The sequence below is a fragment of the Panthera uncia genome, chromosome F2 (assembly GCF_023721935.1).
Source record: "Panthera uncia isolate 11264 chromosome F2, Puncia_PCG_1.0, whole genome shotgun sequence".
In the NCBI taxonomy this organism is placed as follows: domain Eukaryota; kingdom Metazoa; phylum Chordata; class Mammalia; order Carnivora; family Felidae; genus Panthera; species Panthera uncia.
Window position 1 is genome coordinate 46,407,243 of NC_064812.1, and position 8,690 is coordinate 46,415,932.

General features: G+C 37.9%; 1 long non-coding RNA gene across 2 annotated transcripts; it reads right to left on the reverse strand.

Moving 5' to 3' along the window:
- Nucleotides 1–1,748: 1,748 nt before the first annotated feature.
- Nucleotides 1,749–8,361, reverse strand: LOC125924960 (uncharacterized). Of its 2 annotated transcripts, none has more exons than XR_007458634.1 (3): nucleotides 7,969–8,361; nucleotides 7,084–7,177; nucleotides 1,749–1,925 (listed from the first exon to the last, which is right to left on the reverse strand). It is a non-coding gene; the product is annotated as an uncharacterized LOC125924960 (long non-coding RNA). The 2 variants fall into 2 exon arrangements; XR_007458633.1 differs by lacking the exon at nucleotides 1,749–1,925 and adding an exon at nucleotides 4,687–4,794.
- Between the last annotated feature and the right edge of the window lie 329 nt (nucleotides 8,362–8,690).

Here is an 8,690-nt window from a genome sequence, read left to right on the forward strand (position 1 = left end):
CAGGTGATAAACACTAATTGCAGGGCATTATGCATATTTGTGATTTAGTCTGTAAGAAGAATTGAAAAGGAGAATTTTAAGGTAATACCAGCTAGAGAGTTATTTCAGTAAAACCAGGGAAGAGCAAACAAGGCTCTAAGCTACAAAGATAGCACTGGGTGTGGAGGAAGTGATGGATGTGAAAGAAGTGAGGCTGGAAAAATTTTTTAATGTAGTTATTGAATTAAATATGCAAGGGAGAGAAGAAAAAAGTCTGGGTTGACTCATTCTCTTTTTTGTATCTGGGTGGCAGGCAGAGTTAAGGAAGAGAAGTGCTAAGATCATTGAGTTTAAGAAAGAATTGCCAACAAATATAGACATAGACATAGACACAGAAGTTTCTCAGGATCATGTCAGCATTAATACTGGAGCAGTCAGGAGTGCCTATGTAGCTCAGTAGGCTGAGTGTGTGACTCTTTATATCAGCTCAGGTTGCGATCTCATGGGGGTGAGATTGAACCCCACATTGGGCTCTGTGCTGGATGTGGAGGCTGGTTAAGATTCTCTCTCTCTCTCTCTCTCTCTCTCTCTCTCTCTGTCCCTGCCCCATGCATGTGTGCACACTCTCTCACAAATACATAAACTTAAGAAAATTGGAGAAGCCAACTGTATGCCAAATGTGAAAGTAGCAATGACTAAAGTATAGTTGAAGAAGACTTAGGTAGTGGTTAAACAGGAGGGTGATGGGTAGTGGAGTCAGATGACATAGGCTTGGAGCATAAGCTTTTACCAAGTGTTCAGCAAAGTCTGGGCTGCTTATGTCTTCTTTGCCCCTGTAAAGTTTTATGCAGATGTTAGAAGAAAATCTCTAAATGTTAAAATAACTTTTTTGTGTTGAAGGTTTTGCTTGTTGAGGCTGGCCTTTAAGATTCTTCACAATATTAAGATGTAGTGATTCTTTGAAAATATAGGACAGCAATAGGTCACTATGGTAGTGGCTGCAAAATCCCTGTGACTGTAATGTAAACAACACTGGCTGGATCTGAATTTTATAATCCCAGCTATCAAAAAAGAAAGAAGGAAAGAAAAGAAAGAGAGAAAACTATAACTTTGCATAATGCATTGTGTTCAACGAGTTCAAAATTATACTTCCAAACATCTTCATCTGTTACCTTTAATGTTAAAATAATATCAGGGACTATCACATGACTAAGCTATCTTTATTTTTTTATCATAATACATTTTGACTGCTGATAAACTCTCAAAAAAAAATGGGTGGAAAGGAGTTGTGAAAGCAAAGGGCCTGGAGTAATTTGTTGAGATGATCTTCCCCAAAGTTTTACTTCACTAGTTGAGATATTCAAAAATTGATTTTATTTGGAAATCAGAAATTATCTATCTAGAAATCAAATAGTCTGTGAGAATCATTGATACTATTAATAAAGAAATATTTTTAGGGCACCTGGGTGGCTCAGTTGGTTAAACAACGTGCTCTTGATTTCAGCTCAGGTCAGGATCTCTCATTTTGTGAGTTCAAACCACATGTTAGGCTTGGCACTAAGTGGTGCGGAGCCTGCTTGGGATTGTCTGTCTCCCTCTCTTTGCCCCTCCCCTGCTGGTGCTCTCTCTCTCAAAATCATACTAACTTTAAAAAAAAGAAAGAACAGTAAAAAAAAAAAGATGCACTTTATTTTTTTTTACCATTTTATTTTTATTTTTTAAAGTTGTTATTTTAATTCCAATTAGTTAACATACAGTAGATTCAGGTGTACTTCAAATATAGTGATTCTGAAGCACTTTAGTTGACATGTTACCCAGTCAGTTTGTTACTGAAGCTGTAATTCTAGGCAGGGAGCTTACAAAGAGAGGAGAATATCATTGCTTGGCTATTATATGAAGCATGTCTGAATTCATGGGGTAGCAAATCTTGTATTTCAATTTTCTATCTGGAAAAGAAAGAAATGTTCGAAGATTCTCATAATAACTCTTTTTCTCTCTACCATAATCTAAATTATTAAAAGTTGACAGGGCACATTTTCCAGGTAATTTCCAGTTTTCAACTTTTGTTACCAGGTTCTGAGAAAATTGGCTAATAATGATAATAATAATGTCTTTAGCAAAGACAGGTTAGAACTAAAACTTGTCTTATTTGATTATTTCTCAGAAATAAGTTTAAAATTCAGGTAAAAAACTTTTAATTATGAAAGCCTCAAAAGTATTTATTCTCAGCATTAAAATGTTTTATCTGCACTGTTTCCCCCAAGTGGCTATAAAATTACTAATATGACAGAATAACACAGAAAGAGACAAGAAAAATAAAGACCTTATCATTTTTAACGGTTAGATTCTGGATTTTTTTTTTTTTTTTGCAAGACAGGAAGATTTAATAGTTAATAGCAACTTAGTTCTTGATTCTCTAGCCAAAACTCTTGTAGTCTTCTTTGCCTTCTCCTTCTCTTATCCCACCCATTTGGTTGAGCCTACCTTCAAAATACATCTGCAATCCCAGGGGCACCTGGGTGGCTCAGTCCGTTAAGGGTCCAACTCTCTCACTGTTCATGGGATCAAGCCCCATGCAGAGCCTTGTGCTGACAGCATGAAACTGCTTGGGATTCTCTTTCTCCCTTTCTCTGCCCCTGCCCCTTCCCAAATAAATAAATATGCATATCCAGAATTCCATAATTTCTCAATTACCTTTTCTGCTGATATCAAGTCAAATCCACATTATCTTTTGTCTTAGTTTACCAATAAGTCTTATTGTTTCTTCCTTGAATATATTCAACACAGCAGGAATGATAGACATATACATTTATATTGTTTTGGTAGTATCAGTGTGTGTGTGTGTGTGTGTGTGTGTGTGTGTGTGTATTTTGTAGTGTCAGTCAGATCATGACACCATCTGTCTGCTCAAGCCCTCCCATTGCTCTCCTTCGTCACTTATGAGGCCAGGGGTTCTCAAACTGTAGTGAGCATCAGAATTAACTGGAGGGCTGGTTTTAAGGCAGATAACTGAACCCTACCCCCTGGAGGTTCTGATTTTTGTAGGTTTGAAGTGGGACTTAGAAATTTGTATTTCAAACAAATTCCCAGGTGATGAATGTTTTTCCACGCTGATGTTTCTGCTGCTAATCCAGGGGCTACTTTTTGCAATTTGTAAGACCCCTATAGGGTCTTACATGATTGATACTATTACCTCTAATATTACTGCCTACTTGATTGTCCATAGCACATTAGGCTATAACCGCATCTCCAATCACAAACCTGCCTCAGGGCTTTTGCCATTACTTTTTCCATGCCTGGAATACTTCTCCAGTTACCCACATGGCTAATTTTCACATACCCTTCAGGTCTTTACTCAAATATCTCAAGAAAGCCTTCCCTGGGCACCCCATGTAAATACTCAAATCGCTTCCCACCCCACAATCCTCCTGACATTTCCTATTTCTGCTTTAATTTTTCTCTTTGGCACTTGTTATTTTCTGACATACTAATTTACTTACTTACCTTGTGTATTTTCCACCTCCCTGAGTATTTTTCATTGCTGTTTCCCCAATGCCTAACATATTGCTTGGCATATAGTAGGCACTCAATCTATGTATGTCGATTAAATAACAAATGAGAAAGTCAAGAGAACACATGAGACAAGGAGAATGGGCACATTCCGTTGATATTGTCTTTGTGGAAATATAGGAAATAATTTGACTTGCTATTGCTTGCTAAACAACTTGACTTGTTTTCTAGAACTGGTGACGATGTTAGTATTCTACAAAGCTAACATAGCTAAACTAGTTAATCTTGTAAATATAGAGGCTTATTAGGCAGTTTATCAGCTCAGAAAAAGAATGAATATGTATTTTCTGATTATTTAATGTATCCTAGGTACAATGCTAAGTGCTTTATCTGTATGATTTCATCCATTCCACATAACTTCCCCACAAAAAATTTATTAATGTTTTATAGATGAAGAAATAATGTAAGCAACTTTCTCAAGACTATACAATCAACCAGTGGCCCTCAAGTACTCAGAAAAAGTTCTGCCTCTCCATAAAGCTTACTATACTGTACTTCAGCCTGAGAATAGAAGTGTATTTTTGATAGCACCAACATCACTGGTGGGGGTTATGGAATGGGATAGGTAGGGTTCAGAAATGATATTTCATGTTTATTTTAAAAGGACCTGCCATGTATATATTAGGGAACAGAAGACTCAATAATATCACATGTCTTTAAGTATTTGAAAGGATTTCATGTGGGAGATGAAAAATAAATGTGTTCAGCTGCAGAATGAAAAAATTAATAACAAAAGGTAGCTATTATAGAATAGAAAATAGGGGAGCCTGGGTGGCTCAGTTGGTTGAGCATCCAACTCTTGATTTCAGCTCAGGTCATGATCTCAGGGTCATGAGATTGAGCCCTGCATCTGGTTTCACTCTGGGTGTGAATCGTGCTTAAAATTTCTCTCTCTCTCTCTCTCTCTCTCTCTCTCTCTCTCTCTCTCTCTTTCCCTCTTCTTTGCTCACATTCTCTCTAACACACACACACACACACACACACACGTGTGCACGCATGCAAAATATAAAATGATTAGTCTTTTCAAAGACTATTTTGGTCATTGGTCATTTGGTAACAAAACAAGTGGCTATGTTATATACTGAGATTGAGCCACCCTCCCCTGGAAGTGTTGAAACAAAAACTAGATAAGAAAATTACAAAGACATTTTAGATCCACTTCATTTATTGGAGGAAGGAGGATTAATAATGATAGTTGTAAAATCTTCTCCAGCTCAGATGGTCTTTGAGTCAACTCTTTGGGTTCTGTGAATAAAGTGACTCATCTATTCAACCAACACACTCAATTCAGCGTAAATTAAATTAATGTGTTTTTTTATTGAATTGCTACTGTTCACTTAACCTCCTAATTCACAAAGAAACAAATAAAACAAGACAACAAAAAAAGCCAAAGCCACCAGACAAAAAATGCCCTCAAGTTGCTTTCTCCTTTTGCTCACCATATGCCTATGTCTATATTCTTACATATTCCTTTTCCTGTCTTATCTCCATGTAAGGATTGTCCCTCCTTGTATCTCTAAAGCAAATATGCTACTGTTGTTCTAGATCTGACCTCTCCTACCTTCTCTAATGGATCTTTTCTCCAGTCTGCATCTTCATCTTCTCCCTCTTTGTTTAGTTCTTCCCTTTAGCACATACACGTTTGAGTCCTTCCCAATTCAATTACTTCAAAATCACATGTCTTCTCTTGCATTTCTGTAAATATTTCCTTTTTGATTTTTTAAGGTCAAGGTGTTGGAAGAATTCTAGACTCTCTCCATACCTCCTTCACTCCAATTGTACTCACAAATCTGCTGAAATGTGGTTTCCACCCTTATCACTTTTCAAAGGAAGGCTACCTATGACCTGGGGTAATCTTGTTTGATCCTATTTCAAAGCCCCCCAAGATCACCCACACAGTCGGCAATTCACTAGAAAGACTCACAGGGCTAAGAATATACTTGGGCTCACTGAAAACATTTACTACAATGATAGAGTACGGTTCTACAGACAACAGTAAGAGGAAAAGACAAGTATAGTTTGGAAGAATCCATTCTGAGGTTTCTGATGTTTTCACCTTCTCAGGAGAAGTCACAAAGAGCACACAGTCTCCCGTAGTGATAGTTCAGCCACATGTGTGTAGTGTTTATGCCTAGGGAAGCCTATCTGAGACTCAGAGTTTAAGGGTTTTATTGAGGGCTGGTTATGTAGGCATTCTCTGCCTAGCAACTACCAAAATTCCAGAATCCTGCTAAGAAAGCTGATGTTCACCATCAACACACTGTATGAGTAGTTTCAACAGAGCAAAACCACCTCATCAGAGGATGATTCAGAAGCCAAGTTCTCAGATGCTAGCAAAGAGCCAACCTTACAAGCAGGGTTTTGTCTGGCCTGCTATGTTACCTCTTTCCTGAACACTTTCCATAACACCAAATATTCTTCATTCCCTGATGAATCCTGTATCACTCTCTGTGTCTCAGCTATGCTCTTTGGCTAAACTTACACGTCCACATGCCCGCTAAGCATTACCATTAAAATGTCCCACAAGTACCTCAAATGCAACTTGTGCGTATCTAAATTTTGTATCTTTGTACTTAGCTCTTTCAAATGTTCCCCCAGTACTCCCTGCCTCAGTGAATGACCCCAACATCTGGCCAGTTTGGATAGCAAAAAGGCTGGCAGACATCCTCGATTGTTCCATCTCCCTCATCCAGTACAACTAAGTTGATCTGTCAATCACATGGGTTCTCTGTCTTCTGTTTCCATATAATCTGACCTCTTCCCTTTATGTTCATGCCACTGCCTTCATTTATGTTCTGTATTCTCCTGTGTCATCATTTGTTACCTAATGTTACCTAATTACCTCTAGCAATCCTCTAAATGTTCTGCCTGACTCCAGAGCAGACCCCTGCAAGTTCATTCTCATTACCAGTCAGACCTCCAGCATGTTATTTAGCCTTTCTGAATCTCGTATTCCATATACGTAAAGTGGGAATACTAATAGTCCTGTTCTCATAAGATTGTTGTGCAGAGTAATTGAGATAGTAAGTGTAAAATGCTTAGCACATAGTAAATGTTAATAAACATGAGCATTAAATGTTAATGTTGTTACCGTGATATTTTAAAATGTATTTAAAGGGACGAAATGATCTTGTTACACCACTGAGTATTACCAGTGGCTTAAAAAACCTTCAGGATACAGTCAGAAATTCCTTACCCTGGCACCTTTTCTGTCATAATTTGACACTCGAGCTCTCAGCTGCAGTCCCAGTGAGCCACTTACGAAGCTCCAAGTAGGTCAGACTTCCCCCTTTCTCTCTCTTAAGACTTTCTAAATCCTGGTCCTTTCCTGAAATTCTTACCCTATTCATCTCCTCGCCCTGCCTTTTTTTTTAATCTCAACTCCCTCATCCAAAAAAATCAAACTTCAAACATTAAGTGATTAGGAAGTTTTTCTTCTGTTCTCCCCAGTCTGTGTTATGTGCCTTTTATATGTATTCCCACTGCAAACTATGACTACTTCTGGATATACATATTACACATTATTATAATTACCTGCTCAATTGTTTATCTTCACAGTTAAACCTGAGGCTTTTGAAAACAGGAACTGTATTTGATTCATCATTGTGTCTTTCCCTTAGTCCGGGACCTGGTATGAGGAAAATGTTTGATAAGTACTTTCTGAACCAACGAAATCAAGTGAAGGGGATATAACCGTAGGAATAGCTTCAAAGTTTAGCAGCAGATGCAGTAGCTCATATTAGAAGAATCTAAAATATAAATGAAATGTGTTTTATACACAATGTAACTTAACTTATCTAAATAGCTGAATTTTGGGTTTAGTCCTTTAGAAAATTCAAATAGGCTAGCTAACTCAAATGAAGAAAACTATTTTCTTGAGCGAGATTTTGCTGAATAGCCTAAAATGGTGAGTTTTTTCTATTTTCTGCCCCAACCACTAAACCCTGTTTGAATACTACCATTCTCATGGGCACAAACCATCTTACCCCTGCCAGAAGCAATAAAGATAGAATTTGCCTCAATACCTGTCCCAGAACTGGTCTGGTTTTCTCCCAGGCCTTTTAAGGTGACAATAGTAACCCCAAGAATGATTTCGCAGAGAAGAGTAATCTGGCGAACGAGGGAGTGAATTATCCCTAGACCTGTTATCATTCAAGGGTGGAGAGAAAGATGGGAAGACACAAGAGCACTTCTGAAAGTTTGACCTAGAGTCCAAGAATTTCGGAAATATCTGACTTTGCATTGTCTGACTTTGCATTTTAGCGTAAACATAAAATGAATAGAGATGATCTTTGAATAAACTGGCTTATATGCAATAAACGTTATTTTATAATCCATCAAACAGATCAGGCCACTTAAAAAATGACTCAAAAATCTCTCAAGAGTCATAATTTCAACCCAGCTTGGTCATCCCAATACCTGTGTTCTCTGCTGCACTGCGCTCCAGCGCCCCTAGTGGCCAAGTGTAGCAGGTCGTGTGATACACCTTTCAAGATGTGGTCCTCAATCCCCAAGCTGCTAGGAGTGTCGGCTGCATTAGGCTCAGGGCTATCCCTTTCTGTAAATTGTCCTCCAATAAAGGAAGCTGCCTGGCCCTTGGTAGCCCCTGGCTGGGCGTAGCCTTTCTGCACTGAGTGGTCAAGGAGTTTATATACAAAGACCTGGCCCCTTGTTTCAATTTAGGACAACTCCGAATGTTGAGTCTCAGCTCAGAGTGAACTGACTGAAGCTTTTGTAGCACAATTTGGGGAATTTCTTCTGCATAATAATGTTTTCCTCACTTGTAACTCTTGTTCCCTGGAGTGTACTTTCACTTCACTGACCAAAGACAGGTTACTTTCTTTATGTAATACAATATCCCAGAGATCTAAATTCCATGGAGAACACTTAGGGAAATAATAGAATGGAAATTTCTGCAGTATTTACTGGTAGCTATTCCATCTTTATCTAGCAGATCAGATAATAAAGATGAGTAAGTAATTGAACCTAAATGACTTGTACTTTGGAATTTACAATGATGAGAAAACAACTTAATCTTTTGTGAATAAAACATAATAGGTAACAATTCTAAGGAAAGAAGTTTAGTAAAGCTGATTTGTTTAAGTTGCTAATATGTAATACATGGAGTTTTTATTACATTT